Below are 22270 nucleotides of genomic sequence, written 5' to 3'. Positions count from 1 at the left end.
GCTCAGCTGGACAGTGACTCTTCACAAGGACCTCACCCCTCCTGGGGCCCCCAAGTCCTTTCCAAAAGCAGGAGACCAGGGAGGGGCTGCAGGCCTCTTGCGGAGCTCAGGAAGCACCCGTCTGTTTAGAGACAAGGGGATGGACAGCCAGCTCCGAGGGTCGAGTGTGGGCATCTCGGCTGCATGGGCTGAGTCCCAGCTGGCCCGGGATGGTGTCCTGGGGCCTGGGTGACATCCATCTGTCTGTTTCCCCGCAGATGCCATCCTCCGCCCCGCCCTCGGGGGGCTCGTCTTGGCTGATTTGGGGTACTTCAGGCTGGCCACCGCCTGGCCACAGCTAAGCAATTCTAGCCATGTCAAACACTGGCTGAGACGCCAGGTCCCCGGCTGGCTTGTCACCTGCACTGCTGATCAGCTAGGATTAGAGAGCTGGATTGTCATGCATTAGCACGCGAGGGTAATAAAAGTCCCTCTCGGAGCATGAGGTGGAGTTAAATGTGAAGAATTTAGAAGGGAATGGGAAAGGGATGGACAGAATCATAAATACTCCGCTAATGGGATCTACGGCTACTTCCTAGCCAAACCCCGGCCTCCCTGGGCCTCTCCCAGACCAGAATTGCAAAGTTCCTCCTCTAAACCCCAATTTGTATTCTGTCTCTGTCCCGCCCTCTCTTTCTCTGAGGCCTTAATTTTATGAGCGATTGCTTCGAAAAGCAAGGATCATCGCCAGTTTACCAGGAGGCTGAGCGGTTCCAGCGCCTCCCAAGAGTCCTTCGTGGTGTGTAGCGGCTGTGTCCCAGCGCCCCCGCCATCCCCTCCCGCCAGCTTTTCCCACCTCCTTACCCCGCTGAGGAAGGTCCACGCTCCTGGCCAGGAACCCTGTGGCCCTGCCTCCCTATCCACCTACCCTCCCTGGCTGTCCAGGCCCCAACTCCACCAGCCTCCCCGGGACCCCCACCAGCCTCCCTGGGATCCCTCCAGCCTCCCCGGGATCCCACCAGCCTCCCCAGGACCCCCACCAGCCTCCCCGGGATCCCCACCATCCCCGAGTGCTCTGCCCCAGGACCTTGGCACATGTGCCCACTGCTGCCTGCCAGGCTCTTCCTCACATCCTCCTGATGGTCGTCTTCTTGCTTGGTTCTCGTTTCAGCTCCAGTGTCACATCTGACACCTGTCCCCAAAGGCCCTGCCTTCTGTCCCATTACCTGTGTTCTCCTTTGTGACTCCCAATAACCAACATGGCTGCCAAGTGTCTGTGTGGCCAGCTGAGCCCCAGGAAGGCAGCACCGCTGACCACCAACCTCGATGGCCTGGTCCTCGCTGAGTCGCCCACAGGCGGGATAGACCTCACGGAAATCTGTAAACAGGGGAACATTCTTTCCATGCTCCCCCTGACTCCCCCCAGCCTTGTTTCCACGGTCACCTTGAAGACTGGGCTGGAGGTCAGCCTCCAGGTGAGTGGGCTCCAGAGGCAGGGGGAAGGGGGGAGTGGGGTACAGTGTCCGGGCAGAAGTGGGGTCGGCGTGACTTGACTCCTGAGTCAACCCGTGTCGATGCTGACTGGCCAACTCCGGGGCAGGAGGAGGCTGGGGGGCGCCCATGGAAGTGGGACCCCGGGAGGTGGCACTGTCCTCTCTTGGCCCTCCTGTCTTCGCAGGCCCTGCAGATAGGACCCGCCCCACCCCGAGCCTCCGAGGCCACTCTGCTTCCTGCCCTTGGCACCAGCACAGCTGGGGCCCATTCAAGTCCAGCCTCGGCCTCACATGGAGGGCGTGGGAGGGGGCACCTGGAGGGCAGCAGAGCCGCGGGACGCAGAGGCAGGGGTGCCCAGCACAGTCCTCCTTTTAACGGGGGTAATGCCCAGAGGGGCCACCAGAAAGTCAGAGGGTGCCGAGGGCCTGACACGGGTGCTCGAGACGCGGCAGTGGAGGAGGGGTCCTCTGTGTGCCAGTGTGTGGCTTTGGGAGGTCACGTCCCTCAGCAGTGAAGTGGAGATAAATTGTCAACTTCACATAAAAAGGGAGGAAGGGTGGGAAGAAGGCAGGAGGGAGGCTGGGGAGGCCATCCGGGCAGGACATGGCCTCACCCACGTCCCCCACAGGCAGCTGGCCCCGCTGACACTGCCCTCCCACAGTCCCAAGGCCAGGCTGGGCCCCTTGGACTCCTGTCTCCTCTGTGTCTGGTGTTTCTGATGCCGGCCAGGCGCAGGCTGCTGTGTCCGCCTGGACCCTGCAGTGTCCATCAGGAGCCTCTGGGCCAGGGGCACCCGCAGGCCCCTTGCTGTGGTCAGGGTGCAGGAGGAGGGAGGTGTCATCAAACCCAAAAGGCGCAGGCTTCTCGGGGGTCCAGGTGAAGGCAGTGGTCTCTCCCTGCCTCACGCGGGAGGTTTCCGGCCCTGAGTGGCCACTGTCTGTGACGTCGCTGGAGACACTAGGATACGGCTGCCCCTCCTGAGATAGGACAGCTGGACGTGCCACCATGTGTTGACCTGTTGTTGGCTCCAGGGACTGAGCCCGGGGCACTTAACCACCCAGCCGCGTCCCAGCCCTTCTTAGTTTGATTTGGAGACAGGATCCCGCGAGGTCGCTTGCCGCCTCACCAAGTTGCTGAGGCTGGCTTCGAACCTGCGATGGCCTGCCCCTGCCTCCCAAGCCGCTGCGATTGCAGGCGCCACCTCGCCTAGCATATATATATATTTTTTTAAATTTAAAATAGGTAACAGCTTCACTTTTTTCTTTTTTTGATAGAAACCTTCTCTATGTAAATGTAAATCTAGCAAATAAGCAAATAAATAGTGACACCATCACTATTTGGATTGAAAACGCAAATGAAGCCTGTGCCTTTGGGTTTGATGACGGTGTGGCCCGAGGGGAAATAAGGGGCAGCCCTGGGCTTCAAGGGTGAGTCTCCCCTCCCTCTGTGGCCCCTCCCTCCCCTCCCTCTGTGGCCCCCTCCCTCCCCTCCAGCTCACCCCCTCCAGGGCCCAGCTCACCCCCTCCCTCCCCTCCAGCTCACCCCCTCCAGGGCCCAGCTCACCCCCTCCCTCCCCTCCAGCTCACTCCCTCCAGGGCCCAGCTCACCCCCTCCAGGGCCCAGCTCACCCCCTCCCTCCCCTCCAGCTCACCCCCTCCAGGGCCCAGCTCACCCCCTCCCTCCCCTCCAGCCCACCCCCTCCAGGGCCCAGCTCACCCCCTCCAGGGCCCAGCTCACCCCCTCCCCTCCAGCTCACTCCCGCCAGGGCCCGGCTCACTCCCTCCCCTCCAGCTCACCCCCTCCAGGGCCTGGCTCACTCCCTCCCCTCCAGCTCACCCTCTCCAGGGCCTGGCTCACTCCCTCCCCTCCAGCTCACCCCCTCCAGGGCCCGGCTCACTCCCTCCCCTCCAGCTCACTCCCTCCAGGGCCCAGCTCACTCCCTCCAGGGCCCAGCTCACCCCCTCCAGGGCCTGGCTCACTCCCTCCAGGGCCCAGCTCACCCCCTCCAGGGCCCGGCTCACTCCCTCCCCTCCAGCTCACTCCCTCCAGGGCCCAGCTCACTCCCTCCAGGGCCCAGCTCACTCCCTCCCCTCCAGCTCACCCCCTCCAGGGCCCAGCTCACCCCCTCCCCTCCAGCTCACCCCCTCCAGGGCCTGGCTTACTCCCTCCCCTCCAGCTCACCCCCCTCCAGGGCCCACCTCACTCCCTCCAGGGCCCAGCCCACCCCCTCCAGGGCCCAGCTCACTCCCTCCAGGGCCCAGCTCACTCCCTCCAGGGCCCAGCTCACCCCCTCCCCTCCAGCTCACCCCCTCCAGGGCCTGGCTCACTCTAACATCATCAGAAGGATCCCCCTTGCTGCCCTCCTGGAGGCTGGCCGTGGCCAGGGAGCAGGTTCCCAGCTGAGGCAGAGGAGACCGCTGGCGGCAGGCTCCGGGGCAGGGGCCCTGCACCATCAACGTGGACACAGCGATGGCCTGGGCTTTGGGAGGCAGCGAGTGGGACACTGCTCAGATTTATGGTCTTCATACAGCAGACTCCACGTGATCACTGTCCCTTGACGTCTGCTCAGCGGGGCCAGCGGCCAGGGGACACTCGGGGAGCTTCACACCAACTCGTTTTACCAGTCCCCCCACCCCCCGGCCGCCATCTCATGGAGCACCGGCTCCCTGCCTGGTCCACCCACACCTCTGGTGGACGGCAAATCCCCCCCTGCAGTGGCTGCTGAGGTCCGCCGGATGCCTGAAGACTCAGGTTCCGAGTAGCCAGTTCAACCAGAGCACAGGGTGCAGGGACCCCTGGCACCGCACTGCCACCTCCCAGGCTTGGATGAGCAGGTGCCCATCTCACAGACAGACAGAAGGCTGGGAAGGCAGGAAGTGCCCAGGTCAAGGGCACCCTGGGAAGCGGCAGATGGGGGCCCCGCCAGCTCTGCCCAGTTCACAGCTAGGACTCCTGGCGGCCTCCTCCCCGTGGCCTCCTCCCCGCGGCCTCCTCCCCGCAGCCTCCCTGGACGGGCCGTGCTATGGAGCAGAGCCTCTCTCCACTTGAGCGGCAGCCTGAGAAAGGGAGCGCACAGCTAATGAACGGCCGCCAAGCGTTGGGTGGGAGTTTTATTTTTTAAGGCAAATGCAAAACAGATCAACCGTCTCTTCATTCCGCCGCCATCTCCCGAGTGAAACAACTTTAGCCTGAAGGTAGAAATCAATGTTCAAAGTCCTCCTCGCTCATTTTTTAAAAAGTGCCGTGTTTAATACATAATGGGATGGCATTCGAGAGCCTGTCACTGCCAGAAGTGAGGTGGCGGCAGCACGCGGCAGAGCAGCTGGGATACTGGTTCAAAAGGGAAGGGACCGCGTACGAGGCAGGGCCCGGGAACAGGCAAGGAGGGGCTGGAGGTCAGACAGGCTGCGGCCCGGCCTGACCACTGGAAGCAGAGTTCATTCCATCCTATTCGAGTGTTGGTCCCTTGGCCGTCCTGGGTGGGGTTGGCAGTGGCACAGTTCCAAGCTCAGTCCTGGTCACCCTTATCAATTGCCTGAATCGCCCCCTTTGGGCCGGAGGCCAAGCAGACCCTGAAAGCCTATGGAAGGGGGCCCTGGTCTCACACTGCATCTGGTGAGAAGTGCAAATGCAGTTGTCACTGGTCAAGACTGGGCTGGACAGGCCACTGTGGTGCGTCACCTCCCTTAACAGGAGGATGGGTGTTGGCCCAGGAGGCCACCAGCTTGGACGGCCTGGTTTGGAGGTGTGCGCTGCGGTGGGCGTGAGCCTGCACGTGTGCCCAGGCCTGAAGCTGACCTCAGCAGGACCGGCAGAGCCGCCCTTCTCTCCCGAGCGCTCTCCCAATGGCCTGTAGCTCAGCACGATCAGCAAAGCGACGACCGACCGGGCCCTCGGCTGCCAGCTTCGCTGTCTCTGCAAAACTCCCAGCAGCTGTCCCCGGCGGCACCTCGCAGCTTACAGCTCAGAGTGGGGAGGGACGGTCCAGCCTCGCACCCAGCTCAGCCTCGGGCCTGCCTGCTCCTGGCGGAGAGCCAGGGACACAGCCATGGGGCCAGTGTCCTCTCCGAGCTCCCAGCAGGCCCTGTTCAGGGACAACCCGGGACCTGCCCAGGTCCCTCCAGGTTGCTGCCGCCTTCTCCCGCCTGCATCACGAGAGTTAAACCTCCCACTGTTGTTGAGCCAGGAGTCGGTCCTGCTCCTGGTCCATGAGCCCCTGTGCAGATGCTGGCGTGGCCTCGGCTGTCCCCCTGGCTGGCATGTCCCCTTCCAATCATCAAGTCCAGGGCGGAGAACCTTCTCTCCCCCTTTCCTCCCTCGAGCACCTCTTTTCCCAGAAGGATAGCAGCAGCCACTTCCTACGTCCACCTGCAGGTGACTTTGCCCAGGGCCTGTCCCTAAGCTGTGTAGAGACAGGAGCCCTGGCTTCCTCCTAGAGCCCACTGGTCATGTGTGGCCCATGGCTCTGCCCTCCGCCCTCCGGCAGCACTGTCCACTCCGTCCTCCTCCCCCAGGCCCTGGAGACACGCCCAGGATGGGGAGGCTGTCCTTGGCGTGTGGGGATGGACCCTCTTCTCACCGTCACTTGGCTGGACAGCAGAATCACACCTGCCTTTTGACCATCCTGTGTGGAACCGTGGGTCCCAGTGACCATGGTGAACGTGCAAAGGCCCTACTGTGTGCAGAGAAGCGTTCCAGAGGTGAGCGAGGAGCCCACGGGAGCTGATGCCCGGGCTCCGGGAAAGCACGACATCCCACTGTGAAGTGAGCTCTTCCACGCACAACCGTGGCGAGCAGAACCAGGCACCTGAGAAGCAAAGCGCTGCTTAGTGGGGCAGCCAGACGGCACCTCGGCCGTGTCCCCTCGGCTGGGCTGGGAAGGTGGCAGAGTTTCAGCTGAATCTGTGAAAGTGCCCACCCCCTCACCAACCTCACCTACCCTGCAGGCCCGCCCTCCCGTCACTTGGCCGGGAGAGAAAGGGTTCACTCTGAGAGCTGCAGGCTGGGGGGGGGATGGTGGTGGGCGGATCCGCACACACAGACCCAATCTTGGAGCCCAGAAAGTTAATTAGTTTTCTCTCCCTTCCACAGAGACCAAGGGGAAGGCTGGCTGGCGTCCACGTTGAGCGACGTCCACCACATTCCCGCGTCCATCCGGCCTAATTTAATTTTGAAATTACATTGGAAAAAGTGTGAAAATACGGATTGCCTTGGCGTGACTCAGAAAGCCTATCATCTGCAAGTCGCCTGCCAGTAAAGACAGCTTTGGCCACGGAGACCCGGCATCAGCTGGCTCCCCCAGGGGGTGGACTCTGTAGTCTCCCCACCTCTCTCCGTCGCAGAACGTGCCCACAACAGGCAGCAGGCAGCAATGTGTCCGGTCCCCGGGGGCCACTCCTTGGTTAGACGGAAGGAAGTAAGCGCAGAACTAGGAGCAAGAGATCGGGGTTTCCTTCCCCATCCAGGCCCCCCCTGGCCAGGCGCGCACTCCCCACGGCCAGGGTTCAGAGTGAAGAATGACGTGGGCTGCCTCGAGTTGACATGCCCGGGTCATTACGTTCTCCTTCGGAATTTATTGCAAACAAGTTGTCAGGCTTCGAGAAGCTTAAATTTCGCACCATCAAATTTCGGCATAAAATATTAGGGGAAAATGGTTTATATCCTCAGATCCGGCTCGCTGGAGGTCGTAATTCTCCTGGTGCCAATTAGAACCGGGCAAATCAACCTGGAGAAGACACCCGCTGACCCCAGCTCCTTCCGAATGTCTAGGCCGATCCAATTCCCACCCTCTCATCAGGGCTGATGGGTCACATTAAAAGCACGTTTTTATCTGGGCATTGGCAAGATTTGATTAGAACTATCTTCCCCCATCAAAAAAAAAAATCTCTCTATATAAGCAAATAGAGACGGCCCACAGAATTCTAAGTATTCTCAGAAATCATCTACAGATACTAAAATGCTGTGTGATGCACATTAATTGACTGAACAGATATATCCCAATAAAGTTGGCCATAAACGGAGCATCTGTATTTAAATTGAGCTTTCCCCGCTCACCTATGTAATGAAAGTCAGAATAGACTCCCTGCAGGGGAGGGAGGCCTCCCGAGCCTGTCTGGACTGCTGTCTGTCTCCCTGGCTCCAACACAGGCACCCCGGGGTGCCTGCCACTGCCCGGTGGCCACCACCGTGGGGAACGATGGAACCCAGGTCCTGTGGGACCTAGTGGGTCTCACCACGAGGCCCCTCGAGGGCTGTAGTTCTGGTGCCTGCCCTGACCTTTACAGGATCCATCTTCTCCCCACCGAAATCTATCCCACCACCAGTGACGGTCCACACGTTGCTTGGCCGTCGAGCTAGCTGATCCTTGTGCATGGACACGACCCCTGTCCTTCCAGGGTTCCCCGTCCTGTGGTATGGCACTGACGGTGGAGCCCGGGGACATGCTTCACTCTGTGTCGACTGGACATGGCCACCAGGAGAGTCTGGGAGGGTGCGTCAGGAGATCAGCCTTTGAGTCACCAGACAGCACTGGGGGGTGCCGTGGGTCCTGTGGGGCTGGTGAGAACGAGGGGCGGGGAAGGCCGTCTCAGGCAGCTTTCTCGCTGCTGTGACCAAAAGACCCGATGGGAACGATTTTCAGGAGAAAGAGTTCATTTGGGGTTGATGGTTTCAGAGGTCTCAGTCCACGGAAGACCAGCTTCATGCCTCGGGGCCCTAGGAGAGAGAGCGCCTCATGGCGGAAGGCGGTGGCCGAGGGCAGCAGCTCAGAGCCTGGCTCCAGGGAGCGCGCTCCCCTCCCCAGGAAGAAAATACAAACCCCCAGGACACACTCCCCATGCCCACCTCCTCCAGCCCCGACCCACCTGCCCACATGACCACCCACAGAATTCCCCTCAGGAGGTTAATCCACTGGGTGGGTGAGGCTCCCCACCCAGTCCCTTCCCCTCGGGGCCTTCTATTGTCTCACCCATGAGCTTCCGGGACACCTCACATCCAGACCTTAACAGAGCTGAACTGACTTTCTGGAGCTGGGCGTCCATCTTCTTCTGACCCAGGACATCAGCATGATCCTCAGGCTTTGGACCGTGGCTGAGTTATGCCACTGACCCCTGGGCTCCGGCTTGTAGACGAGGGACTTCCGGGCCTCCGCCATCGCCTGGCCAATCCCCGGGTGTGTGTGGACGTGTGCTCTGACTAATGCCCTAGGTTTTATTCATCTTTGGTGAAAACAAATAACCAACAAAAGGCCCAAATGGCCCCCCTCCCAGCAGGTCTAGGGGGGCCCAGACAGAGAAGATTCCTGGTTTGGACGTCTCCCCTTCCCTGTGGCAGAGGACTCCGCCCTGGGAAGAACCTGGGGGTGACAACGCTCTTCCTATGTCATGGGGCAGGGCCCCGAGGCAGGTTGATTCTGGAAAGGTCATTGGACTGGGCTCCAGCAGGAGTGCGTCCCTGCGTGCAGCGAGCAGAGGTCTCGTGCAAGCTGAATGCAAGGTGCGTGGAGAGACCCCGCTCACTGCTGCTCTGACACCTCTGCACAGGTCACCACGGATGCTGGCCCAGCCCTTCTGTCCCCAAATCAGTCCTGTCTTCTGGGAAGAAGGTGGCAGGCAGCGCTGCGTCTCCCCGAGTTCTTGTGCTGGTCCTCCCCCCAGCCCCCCAGAATGTGGCTGTTTGGGGTCCTGCGAGAGGCCATGGGGGCAGAGTGAGGCCTCAGGAAGGCCCTCATCCAGGACACAGACACACACAGAGGCCACAAGGGGAGAGGCCACAGGAGGAGGGACCCACCACCCTCAGTCTCAGGCGTCCACCTGCAGGACCGCGGAGGATGCTCTGGGTCCCGGTGGCCTGTGGCATCCCGTCAAGGCAGCCCCAGGACTGAAGCCGAGCTTCCGTCTCCAGGGCAGGCAAGCACCTGGGAAGGGCAAGGCCAGCACCCACGCCCTCCTCTGTCCCTGTTTCCAGCCCCAGGCTGTGTGGTGAGCTGCCCCTGCGGCCCGGCTGGGCCCTGCCCCTGCCCAGGGCTTGCTTTCCCGAGTTCTGGGGACCCCTCTCTCGTTGGTGTCACGGCACTGCAGGGCCTCAGCTGGCCCCGCTGTGCCTGTTTAGCTCAGTTTTCTGAGCAGGAAAAAGTTTCCAAATAACTCCTGCACAGAGTAATTTCGTTTGCTGGGAAGTAAAGTTAAAAGTAAATTGTGCTAAATTAATATTGATTCAAATTAAGCCATTTATCTCTTGATGCATTTCAACTCCACATCAAATACAATCAGTGCTGAAGCTGCTCCCCAGCAAATAAAATCACAAGTTCAATTGCATCTGTGGTGGCTTTCCTCTTCCCGGAAGGGAACGTACTCACACGTTCACGCGCGTGTGCACGCTCACACACTGCACACACTCACACTCCAGCGCTGAGGGCTGAACGGGCTGTGGTTTTCCCGCTGAGTCAACCAAGGGGGTGGGTGGGGAGGGCTCCCTGCTCTGCTGGGAGATGCAAGGTGGCTGGATTTTTTCTGCTTGTGACAAAACCACTGTTCTGCATTGCTCTGAGGTTGGCTCTTGGTCGGTAGAAGCTCCAGGAGTTCGGCCACGTGTCCCCACATGGCGGAGGATGTGAGCGCAGGCCTCCCCCGTGGACGGGATCTCTCGCGGTCCACTGCTGCTCGGCCAGGAGCAGCGAGACTCGCCTCCTGCCAAATTCCTTTCGTGTTCCTCAGAAACCCAGTCTTCAGGGGACGCTGAGCCCCGTGCAGAGCCCAGGGAGGAGCCCGGCCACAGAGTCTGCGGCAGGCGCGTGGCCAGACTCTACCCTCCTCCCTGATGGGCAGGCGGAGCGAGGCTGGTTCCCTGCTGGAAGATGGTGGGTAAATGTTAGGGACGATTTTGAGTGACAGCCTTCCAGTTCTGCAGAAAATAAAAATCTGATCCTCCCAAAGAAACCGCAGAACCTGCTGGAGCCATGTCCTCGGACCATCTGTCGCGGCTGTCAGAACGCCAGCCTTTCACCACCACGTGGCGGCCACGGCCAGAGGAAGGGGGTGGTGGGCTGAGAGCGTGTGGGGAATCCGGGAGCCGGGACCGTCTCCTGGGACAGGCACCTCTTCCCGTCTCAGAGAGGACGTCTCCGGCGGGATGGCTCTTGGCTTTGCAGAAGATGAGAGTTTGGGGTTATTAGTTCTGCTCCCAGAGCAGAGGAGAGGAGGGGACCACCACACTTCTGGGCACACAGGGACAAGGGCCCCGCTTGCACCTCTTCCGCTAGCCACCAGGACCAGGCAGCTGACCCGCAGGTATAGGGTCTGCCTCAGGGCCACGGCGGTGCCAGGAGGTCCTGCCTCGGGGCCACAGCGGTGCCAGGAGGTCCTGCTGGCTACCCCAGGCCTTCTCCTCGGCCCTCTGGGGCCTGAAGTACCAGCTACGGCACTTACACGTTAGGCTTCCCGTAGGTCCCCGCGTCCTCTCCCCCCCCCCCCCCCTCTCTCTCTCTCTCTCTCTCTCTCTCTCGTTCTCTGCCTCCCTTTAACATTTAATCTCACTGACAGCAGCAACAAAGACATCCATCAAAACTCAGATAGGGAGGACTTAGTCAGATTTACTTTTCCCCAACAGGAGGCCAGGGAGAGGGTATCTGAGACGGAAGTGGAAGGCTCTGGAAGACGGAGGACGGTGGCCACCGTCGCCCACCCTCCTGTGCACGCCTGTCCTCCTGGGTGTGTCTACGCTGCTCTGCTTCTCTGGGGACCCTGACAGCAGGCGGCCTCGCTGTGGCCCAAGGCCCCAGGTACACAGCAGCACTCCTCAGGAAGGACCCCCAGGGCTCTCGGGCTGTCTTCCGGGAGCCACGAGGGGCAGACCTTCCTTGGGAACATGCGGGAATCTGCCATCAACCCTTCCCTGCAGACCACTGTCCTCTGGCTCACAGCCAGGCACCTACCTGTCCTTCCCCCTCTTAGCAGCTCCCTGATGTGTCAGTCAGTGCTACATTGCTATGAGAAAACACCTGAGAAAAACAACCTAAGTTGAGGGAAAAAATCGGGTCCACAGATTTAGAAATTTTAGTTCATATCCTGCTGGCTCCATTGCTCTGGGCCTGAGGTGAGGCAGAGCATCATGGAGGAAGGCTGTAGAGGAACGTTGGTCACCTCCTGGCAGCCAGGAAGCAGAGTGAGCAGGGGACACATGGAGTCCCCGAGGGCAACCTCCAAAGACCCGTCCCTCCAACCAGGCCCACGTCCCACAGCCGGCCTGACCCTCATTCATCCTCAGTGGCTCCTCGCTGCCAGCCACGGGGCAAACTCACGTGTGGGACGCAGCGGGCTTGGGCGCGGCTTTGCTCGGAAGGCGCTTCCTGTTGGACCAGGGGGTCACGGGGCCTCTGGGACCCAGGGTGAGTCTCTCCCTGGAAATATTGTAGGAAGCCGCAAGTCCTGTCTGGGCAACACCAGGACGGTCCTTTTCCTCATCCTTCCAGAGGGAGGGAGTGACCTCTGCTCTCCGGGCTGGACGCTAAGGCTTTCACAGTGGCATCTGATATTGAAATGGTGAGACACGGAACAACGGCAAATACAACAGCGGCGATGGCTTAGCTTCCTCTACCTCTTTCTCACTTGCACTGGCTGATTTCCCGGAATGCATTCTGGAAGCTTCCACGGCCCACATCGATGGAGGTTGCTTAGGGACGATGTGTGTCCCTCACCTCTACATTCGTGGCTTCCAATAAAGAGGTCTGTTCAACTCGCGTCGTTGGGGGCATCTGTAAGGACAGCTCGCCCAGCAGTGAGGGAGACCTTTGGTCCATTCTCGTGGTCTCTCCCCTCTGGTGGGGGGCAGCTGTACATCACTGAGGCTAAAATACCCGACCTGAACAACTTAAAGGGGGAGAGCGTCATTTGGCTCAGGGTCCATCGGTGGCCATCTGGCTCCATTGCTCTGGGCCTGAGATGGGGCAGAGCGTCAAGGCGGAAGGGTGCGGCGGAAGAAGGCTTCTCAGCTCGCAGTGGCCAGGAAGCAAGGGCAGCAGAGGACAAGAATCACCCTTCCAGGGCCCGCCCCAACCATGCCCGCCTCCCACTGATTCTACCTCCTCCAGTAGGTCACTCAGTTCCCGAGGGACGAACCCACAGGCGAGGTCAGAGGCCTCATGGTCCCACCCTTCCCCAAAGCCCCACACCACACCTTTTCCCTGGGGACCAAGCCTCAACACATGAACCTCTGGGGACACTCTAGATCCGATAGCACACCGCAGAGTGGCTGGTGTCCGCCGAGCAAAGGATTGATTAATTAGTCCATCATGGCCTGACCAGTCAGGGCAAGGCCACGTGGAACCCAACACCCAGTGCCATCCAGCGATGCTGAGGTGTGGAGTCCCCAGCCCTCCTCTGCTGCCCTCTGGCCTGGGCACGCTGGTGCTCCCTGAGTGGACCCACCCCAGCCATGAAGCAAGGAAACCGAGTGCCCGGGACTTCTGGAATAGAGCTCAGGGGCCCGAGTCCCCCAGGCCTGCACACCCCCACGTTAGGTCTGATGCAGATGTGGCATGAGCTCCAGCGCCGGGGAGGAGCCCATGGCCGTGGAGCGGTTGCTAAGAGGCCAGGCCGGTGTGCAGTGCCCTCCTGGGTGATGGATGGCTTTGGAAACCAGCCTCCTGAAAGCGCAGCCCAACACCACGGTGCGTGCGCTTAGGCCTCCTGCAACTGCATCCCCTGATGCTTCTCTGGGTTCCGATAACAGGGCTCCCGAGGGGCAGCAGCTGCCCGGGTGGACATCTGGAGCGTGCTGGGGAGGGAGCCGGGGGGCTCGGGGAGCTGAGTGCCCAGAGAGGAGGGAGTGTGGGACCCGGGGTGGGGACGGTCCAGGAAGACTTTCATTCCACAGAAGTGCACCAGGCAGGGTGGGGCGCTGGGCAGACGGGCGGCAGGTCCAGGGTAGCTGAGAAGAGGGGAAATTAGTCGTGGCTCAGAGGAACAGAAGCCAGACGGGCGGCCTGCCTTCGCGGTCCACGCTGCGCCAGCTCCCTGACGGGCTGTCACATAATCTCCGAGCAGCTCAGGAGGATCAGATTGTCATGGAGCAGAGACGTCTCCTGCCAACGCCGTCCCGCCACCCTGCCATCAGGACAGCAGAGGAGCCAGGCAGTGCCACCCAGGCCCCCGCTGCCCCCACTCCAGGTCTGGCCATTTCTACCCCTCTTCATTTTAAGCACATGGGTTTCCTGCAGCCGCCAACCAGACACCCCAAACTCACTGTCTTAGAAGAGCACGGTCCACTTTCCTGTGGTCCTGGAGGCCAAAGTCCAGAACCCGTTTTACCAGACCCCAGGGGTCCCAGGGCTGTGCTTCCCGGGGCTCCCAGGACAGCACCTGGGCCCTTTTCTGGGTCTCTGGGCTGCATTCCCTGGCTCCTGGCCCCTTCCTCTGCCCACCCAGCCAGCAGTGTGACAGCAGCTTCTGTCCACAGTTCACGGGGTCTCCCTCCCTCTGGGCCCTCCTGAGGACACTGAGGGTCTAGATAACCCAGAATAACCCTCCATCTCAAGACCCTCACAGTCACATCTGCAGAATCCCTGGTCCAGTGGGGTCTGCGCCCACATGGCCCGGGGATGAGTGCCTCCGGGGCCATCACTCAGCCCAGTGACCCCCAAATCCTTTGGTATAAAACCCTCCTTTCCATCCTCCAGAGACAGCCGGGCCCCTCTTCTTCTGGTCTCCAGGAATGGCCATCCCTCCATCAGGGCCCTGCAGTGACCAGGGTGTCCATCTGCCTGGAACCTCCCCGGGTCACAGCCCAGCGAGTTCTGCTGCAGCACCACACTCGGCTCTCAGGTGGCCGTCTGGTGTGGAAGACCCCACAGAGCCCCAGGGCTGAGGGACAAGTAGAGTTAGGGCCGACGTCCCAGGGCCGCCATGCTGCGCAGGGCACTGCACGGCGCTCCACGGTACACGCGGCCGTGCCGCCTTCCCCCACGACACGGCTACGAGCAAAGGCTGCAGAGAGCAGGGGCCTTTCGGTGGGCAGGCCTGGTCTGGCGGCAGGCGGCCCCATGATGGTCCGAAGGTCGATGGCCTGAGGTCCGACGCAGCGTCCAGCACCACCTGTGGCCGGGCGCGGCTCATGGCCGACACAGTGCACTCAGGTGGGGGCTGGGCTGTCCCGTGAGGTGTGACGTGGCTCAACGGCTCCGCTCAGCTGGGTGCCGTTTTCTGGGGGGCCCACAGTCACCTGCAGAACCGACATCAGCGCAGCCCAATGTGGAACGGTAGTGGGGGCGCCCGGTCCATCCTCTGCCTTCAGACGGCACCTGACCTCCACGGCAGAGAGGCCTGGGACCCGGGCAGCGGAGGGCCGCTGGGGTGTGTGTTGCGGGAGGGCCCACGCGGGAAGGCCCGAGCCGCCACTGCCCTCTCCCACGACCGTCTCTGAGGCCCTGCCCAGGTCCGGCTCTTATCTATTCTGTCGGCTTCTAAGTTTCCTCCACCCACTCACCGTGCCCTCAAGGGACCAGGCCCTCGACTTTTAGGGTAATGTGAGTCTGTCCAAAGACCCCAGGCAATGGAAACCGCAGGCAGAGTCAGAAATATGGCCCGAGAGGAGCGGGGCCTGGCCTGGATATGGAGGCTGGGGTGATTAAAATGACCAATATGTCAGGCACGAAATAGTGGCTCCTGACATCGACCCGGCGTCGGAAACAAGGCCCCTTATATCACTGCAGGAAATGGGCAATTGCACGCCACCGGGGAGTAGTGCATCTGGAGGTAATGGTGACCATAATTCACGTCATTTGCACCGGCCAGACCTGCTAGCAAAGAGAATTTCACCCTGAGCTCAGGTTTCCTGGGTTTCTAGGCTTTAGAGCCAGACCTTTAAAAATATATTTAAAAGAATACTAAAATATTTGCCTTGCTCTAAGGGAGATTAAGTGCCAGTGAAAATGGCCAGATTGATGGTCCCCGGAGGCAGAAGTCACCTCCCTGTGTGCAGATGAATCAGCTTGGGCTCAGCATCTGGGCAGGTCCCCTGTGCGCTCCCTGACACACACACGCACATGCACGCGCACACGCACACGACACAGGTAAGCGCACACATTCACAAGCACCAGCCTCTTGTCCTCATGCTTCGTTCCCAATTCTTTGCTCCTGTCCCTGCTTGGGCAGGTGCTGGTGCAAGACTGAGGGGACTCCAGGGTGCCAACCAAGACGCGTGGACCCGGAAGCCATGCCCGGAGCATCCTCGGGGCCTGGGGGACAGTTCTATCGGCAGCCAGCGCCGCGTCCCTGGAGAAGCCTTGGCTGCTGGGAAGAAGTGGCCAGGCCTCTGCTCAGGGGGAATCAAGAGCTGGGACTCTGCACAGGTCCAGGAAGAAGGTGCCCAAGACCCAGGTCACCAGGAGATGCCCGAAATGACACCGCCTCTGTGCGTCGCCTGCTGTCCACGAGAGCCCACGTGGCGACTGCCTCCAACACGGAAGCCAGATCTTAGCCATGACCCAGGGCCCGCCAGTCACCGCCAGCCGCTTGGTGCATTCTGCCTCACTCGACTTTCTGGAGACCTCCAGGTGCCCTGTGCAGTCGTGAGCGCGCACACACCGGCAGACAGTGGTCCGTGGTCTTGTCCTCACCGTGTTGGACACGTTTCCCTGTGAATCGGAGACAGACTGAAATACGCTCTACATCCCACAGTTCCATTGAGCGCTATGCCGAGGCCGTCTTCCCGCTGGTCGGCTCTTCACCCACGGTGTAAGCGGCTGCAGGGCCCGCGGCCTCCAGCGCCTCCCCTAAAGGTCTAAAGCCCCTCCCTCTTTAGTGTGCAGGGTTGAGGGTCCTGGCTCCAGGAAAAGGCTGGGCTGGGCACCCCGGCCAGGCCTCCGCGCAGTTGTGGCTGATGCTTCGGGATGGACTCTCGGGCGGGGCAGAAAGCCCTCCGACACGTTGTCTTCTTGACGTCTCACCAGTTTTCCTTCCTGCTAGCCTAACGCACAGCCTTGCTCCTTCCTGGCCACACAGCGCGCGGCGGGGTGGGTCTCCTAAGCTTGTCCGTCTGTGGCTGTCAGCGGACCAGTGAGAAGGGGGAGCTGCCTTGAGGTATATGTTGCTGACCTTGGTTTATGTCCTAACCCTGGGCTTTTGTTGTTGTTGTTTGTTTGTTTTGCTGTTTCAAATTCCTGCCCTTCCTGTCCTGTCCTGACAGCTGGAGTTACCAGGTCTCAGGGCTCTCAGACACAGCTCAGTGATGCTGAGCGCCCTGTGCTGGGCCACCTGGAATAGCATCGCCTCTCAATTCCACCCAGGGCTCTGGAATGCCTTTGCTGCCCTCAGGCTAAGCCGCCCTTGCCACCATGGCTGGAGCAACATGGACCCTGGCGACAGCCTCCTTGCCAAGGGCCAGATGCACGCTGCCCACAGAGCAGCCTGCTCCACCAGCCACAGGCTCATCCACTTAAACGCCCCCTGATCACAGTCTGCCCGCCATCCACTGTGTCCCTTGGCCTCAGGGTCCTGCCCTCCCCGTGCCCTGCCACGCACCCCTCCTCCCCTCAGTCTGTGTCCAGTAGCGCTGGGCCAGCCCCCAGTGCATCCCTGAGCTCACGCCATAACTGCTGGGTGCTGGAGAACTCAGCCGCTGAGGGAAGAAAGGACGTCAGTGGATTTCCGGTCCTGAAGGCAGGGCTGGGCTGTCTGCGGTGGGTAAATGGCCTTCTCCAAAGTGATGCGTGGCCGTCCTGACCCCGGCTCCACCGAAGGGGCCACTTAGAAACAGTCACCACAGACGTGCCTAGACCAGAGGGTCCTCCTGGGGGGTCCCACTCCAGTGACCGATGTTCTGAAAGCAAGAAAATGAGACAGGAGGTAAGAGGTGGGGTGCTGCAGGCGAGGCAGTGACGGGTGGCCACCTGGAGGCCACGGGATGCCAGGGACCTCCGTGAGCAGCTGGGGCCCTGCCCACGCCTCCTCTCAGGCCTCTGTCCCCAGAGCTCAGGGAGAACTGGACTGTTTTAAGCCGCCGAGCGTCGGGTTTGCCAGGGCGGCCCAGGAAGCCCCGGCAGCGTCATCCGTAAGGGACCAGGCAGGCTGTGTCCCTCCAGGAGGAAGGCAATGTCTGCCCCCAGCAGGGTCCAGTCTGGGTGCTGCAGGCTCTGTGCTGGGTGGGGACCAGAAAAGACCAGCAAACCCGCCACGGTCAGTAGGAGGTGGTGGACACAGAAAAGTGAGTTTGCCCTGGGCAGCGGCCCAGGCCCCTTTCCTTCCAGAATCCATTTCCCCTGACCTCAAGGCCTCCAGCCCACGGAGCTGGCCCGCGGTCAGGCGGCGGTCATGCGCTGCCGTAAGAAGGAGGCTCCTGGCTCGTCTGTCTCCAGAACTTGTTTCCAGAGTGAGGAGCGGCAGGCTTATCTGGGCCTCATGCATATGTATTTATGGACATTTAAAGAGGCCCGCTGCAGAAATGCATATTTAGCAGCTTCACACAATGTGTTTTATTGCCCGTGTAGGCCCTTTTGTAATATCCTCTGGAAATTCATATTAAAGGAGATTTCAAACCCAAATGACTGACCCGGCAAGCCCTTACGGTCCCTGTCTGCGAGGAGGTTTTATTTAATAACAAAGTGTCTTATTTAAAGTTGTGCCTATTGATGAGATTGCCCATGGAGGCGCCAACGCTCCCAGAATGCAATATTATATGTGTTATTGGCCGAATCAACCACGGCGCCTCGAGCAGGCAGATTTCCCTTTTATGTTCTGGGCACTTAAAAACCCTTAGAAGATCCGCGTGTAGTTTTTTAGCAAGAGCTTGTTGCGGGTTTTTTTTTTTTTTGCTCTTTTGGAAGCCTGGAGCCGTGATGTAAATCACCTCCCCAATCAGCCGCTGGGCACCAAAGTGGAAAGGGTGCACGTGGAGGTGGTAGGAGGCCTCACCTGGCCTGCACGCCGCCTGCCGCGTGCGCCAGCACCCTGAGCTCGTGGGAGGGGCCGGTGGAGGCCCAGGGACAGATGGCCACTTGGCGTGGTCTCCCAGACGTCCATCTGAGTGCGTCAGGGCGGGAGGAGCCCTTTCCACGTGGGCACACCGTGGCTGAGGCTGCCCCGTTGGGAAGCAGAAAGTGAGAGGTGGTCAGGCCCCAGGGGTGAGCTGGGGTCCTGCGATCACGCACCGCCAGAGTGCACAGCGGGTGAGTGCCCGAGTGGCCCTGTGAGCGAGGTAAGAGAAGGACGAATGCCGTCCCCGTACCTACTGGGGAAGCAGAATAGGACGCACAGAGATGGCAGCCTCCCTGCAGGCTCCACGCCGGGGGTCCACCGGGATCCTTGCTGTTCGCCTGTTAACTCACTTACTAAGGTCCTGGTGGCTTTCCTAAGGCCCTTGGCATCCCCTAACTTCTAAAAGTCCTGTAGGAGTCAGAGGGCAGGCAAGCAAGGGGGCCAGGTGGACGGGGAATGCCGGGCGTCCAAACGCTCAGAGCATTTTCTCACACCGCACCCAATCAACGCAGGCGCTGCGGGTTCGAATCTGTTGTGCTGAATTCCACGGCGGAATTCCCAGCACCCGCTTGGAGTAAAGATGTCATTAAGGTACCATGAGATCGGGGACGTGGGGCTCTGCAGCAGTGGGACAAGGGCCCTTGTAAGGGTCCTCAACTACGCCCCCACCCCACCTGACACTCCAGGATGGGCCACATGGGGACCGTGCAGGCCAGGAGGCAGCCCGTGCCTGGAGCTGAATGGTCCCCACCTTGGACTTCCAGCCTCCAAAATCCTGAAGCCCAATGTCTGTCATGTGAGTGGCTTCAGACCCCTCGCGGGCAGCCACTGCGACAGCAGCCAGAGGGACCACATCTGGGCCAGCCCCGCCCTGGCCACCTGTCTCCCTGGAGCTGCTGTGATCCTGCCGCTGGGGCAGCACAGGGGGCCATCTGTGTGCTTGGGGACCTAGACTGCCGAGACCCTGAAACACACAGTGGCCCTGCAGAGACGGGGGGGGGGGCACTCTGGGCCCGGCCGAGCTGGCCCCGGCAGGTCCTCCTCTCACCTGTCCATCTCCTGCTTGACTTGGTATCACAGGAGCCTGCGCCTAGTAGGGCCCCTTGTCCCCTCTGAGGAGCATGTCCTTACGCCCAGTGAGTCAGAAAGTCAACAAGGAGGAAGGCAGAGCTGGGGACAGGTGCCCACAGCCGTCCTGCACCTCTAGCTCCTCTGACTGGGCAGGGAGGCGGCCCCCGGGCTCCGGCCGGGGAACTCCTGCACAGTTAGTAGAGGCTCTGACTCGGTCTGTCCTCCTTTGGCTACCGTTTCAACATGCAGAATACGTCCAATAAGAGTGGCCTCCTTGACCTGCTCACCGCAGAGAAATGAGAACAAAGTGGCGGTGACAGCAGCGCCTGCTGAGGCGCTGTCTGGACTTGTTCTGACCCCAGCTCCCTGACCCCTGCGTGCTCCGGGCTCCTGATGAGTCCTGCGCACTGCCGAGCTGGGGTCCACTCGGCCCTGCAGCTTCTCACTGTGCCCTCGCCCTGGGGCCCGTGTGGCCTCTCTACCTGCAGGGAGGCCACCGTAGCTTCAGGAATGCCGTCTCCAGACCAGGGCTGGGGAAGCTGTGGTCTCCGGAATAAAAAACACACCTGGTCATTGTCCCAGTTTCCCGGAGCAGAGCTTCAGAAACCCTCGGGATGTCCTCAGGATGAGGCTGTGCTTGTTCTGCAAGTTCAGTGGTTCATGGCGGGGCCCCCACATGGCTTCAGGGTGGGGGCCCGTCACCAGAAAGACCAGCCAGGCGAGGGCTCTGTGAGTCTGATGCTCTGATCACCAGGCCCCAGGATCAGGCTGCAGTTAACTCTGCACCTGGCAGCTCCAGGCTGATGTGCCATCGGCGGCACCCGGAGTCCCCGCGTCGTGGTCTGTTCTGAGTTACTATGAAGAGACACCCGAGGTTGGGCGATGTGCAAAGGAAAAAGGTTTCTTGGGTTCAGAATTCTGGTGGCTGGAAGGTCCCGCAGCAGAGCCCCGGTGCCTGGTGCCGAGCCCTGGCCAACAGGGTGGATGGCATCTCAAGAGAGTGTCAGAGAGACAGATCACTGGTCCTGATCCCAGAGACCAGCGAGGGAGGGGCAGGCTCAGTCTTCCATAAGACCCCTCTTGACGGGAGTGACCCGCTTCCTCGAGGCTCAGCCCATGTGGACCAATCCCTCACGAGGATGGGAACGACCCAGCCACCTCCCACCCGGCCCGCCTCTCAGCAGAACCACCGTGGGCCTGAGCCTCTAGCGGGGGGACTCGAGGGTAGAAACCAGGCCAAATCATGGGACGTGAGGAGCAGGCAGGGCGCTCTGCTCTCCCTCCACACCCACCTGGGACTCTATGTCCACTCACTGAGCCCGGGGGTCTCCCTTGTAGCGATGCCATAGCACAGCACCCTCTGACCCTGTGCGCTAAGTTCCTTTAATGAATGCCCAGCCGAGACGCGTTGCGAGACCCTGCATCCGTGCTGGGGGGTCAGGAGTGTGGCGGCCTGGGGAGCCCCCTGCAGCTGGCATGTGACATGAGTCAGTCTCTGTGGAGCCTTTGTGCCAACTCCAGATGGCTAACGCCAGGACTGCCGTGCAGAGCGCCCTGCAGGGCAGAGACAGAGACTCCGGCACACAGGAAGGACGAGCCCGCAGTGGACAGGGGGGCAGGGCCGGCCTGCTGTGTCAGGGCTGCATCCCTTCCTCTGGGGTCTTGCCCTCTGCTGAGAAGGTGGCTTTGCCTCTGTCACTGTGCCCAGAGGGGCCGTGTCCCTACCGTGAGTGCCGGGAGGTTGAGGAAGAGCAGGAAAGTCCTACAACCACCCTCCCAGGGAGCAGCTGCGCAAACTCAGCTCTGCCCTTGACGGCAGCCAAGGGACCACAGAGGTGCCGTCTGTGGCAGCCAGTGGCCCCCCAGAGCTGCCAGGACCACTGAGGACTTGGGGATGCAGACAGTAAGCATTTGCCATACGATTCCTCACGGAGGTTTAAGGAAGAGATTCCTTGCCCGGGGGGCCTGGGCGTGGCCTGGGCAGGTGCTTCGAGTGGGGCCTGGCCCTTGGTGACACCTGTGGGAAGGAGGGGCCTTGCTCCAGCAGGTGCCTGGGGCATCGTGTGATGGTCCTTAGGACCTGGGCTTTGGGGTCAGTGAGCTTCAAACCCTGGCGCTGCCCCCGTATGCTCCTAGGCGCTGGCCCCGTCCTGGGCTCGGGGTCTGTGTGGCTGTGATGAGGTCTGGGAGGATGGTCACTGAGGCGCTGCATCGAGGGTTGGCTGGGATGGCGCGGGACCCTCGGCATCAGCCTGATCTGCCGTCACTCTCGCGGGAGTGCGTGGCTCTCACTCAAGTGTCTGTGTTGAAACGGAGAAGGCCACGTGGCTGCCCAGCTCTGAGCCCCAGCGTGCAGCTCCAGAAATTGTGGCTGAGACACAGAACCCAGCGTGCGGGGAGGAAATGGCCCCGCGCCTCCCGCACCACGTCCCAGGGCCGGAGGGAGGGAGGCGAGAGGCATCCGACAGGTTTACTGTCTGCACCTGCGCAGCACAGCCGCAGGGCGCCAGGCAGGGCCAGGCCAGGCGTTATTTACAGGCCGGCAAAAGGGGGCCTGTGGCCACAGGTGCACCCGACTGCTTCCTGAAGCCGCTGCCGCCTGCCCCCCACCGGGGCCAGTGTCCCTATCCTGTGGCAGTTACTTCCCCACTTGACCCGGCTGCTGCCTGCAGGGTGCAGCCCCAGCTTCCTGCCCACAGGCTGCCACCTGAGGATTCTCCACCCTGGGGCAGGGGGCATCCGGCCAGCCCGTTCCAGCC

The sequence above is a fragment of the Ictidomys tridecemlineatus genome, chromosome 11, assembly GCF_052094955.1.
Source record: "Ictidomys tridecemlineatus isolate mIctTri1 chromosome 11, mIctTri1.hap1, whole genome shotgun sequence".
Classification (NCBI taxonomy): Eukaryota; Metazoa; Chordata; class Mammalia; order Rodentia; family Sciuridae; genus Ictidomys; species Ictidomys tridecemlineatus.
The sequence above is the reverse complement of the archived record's forward strand: the minus strand, read 5'-3'. Positions refer to the sequence as shown.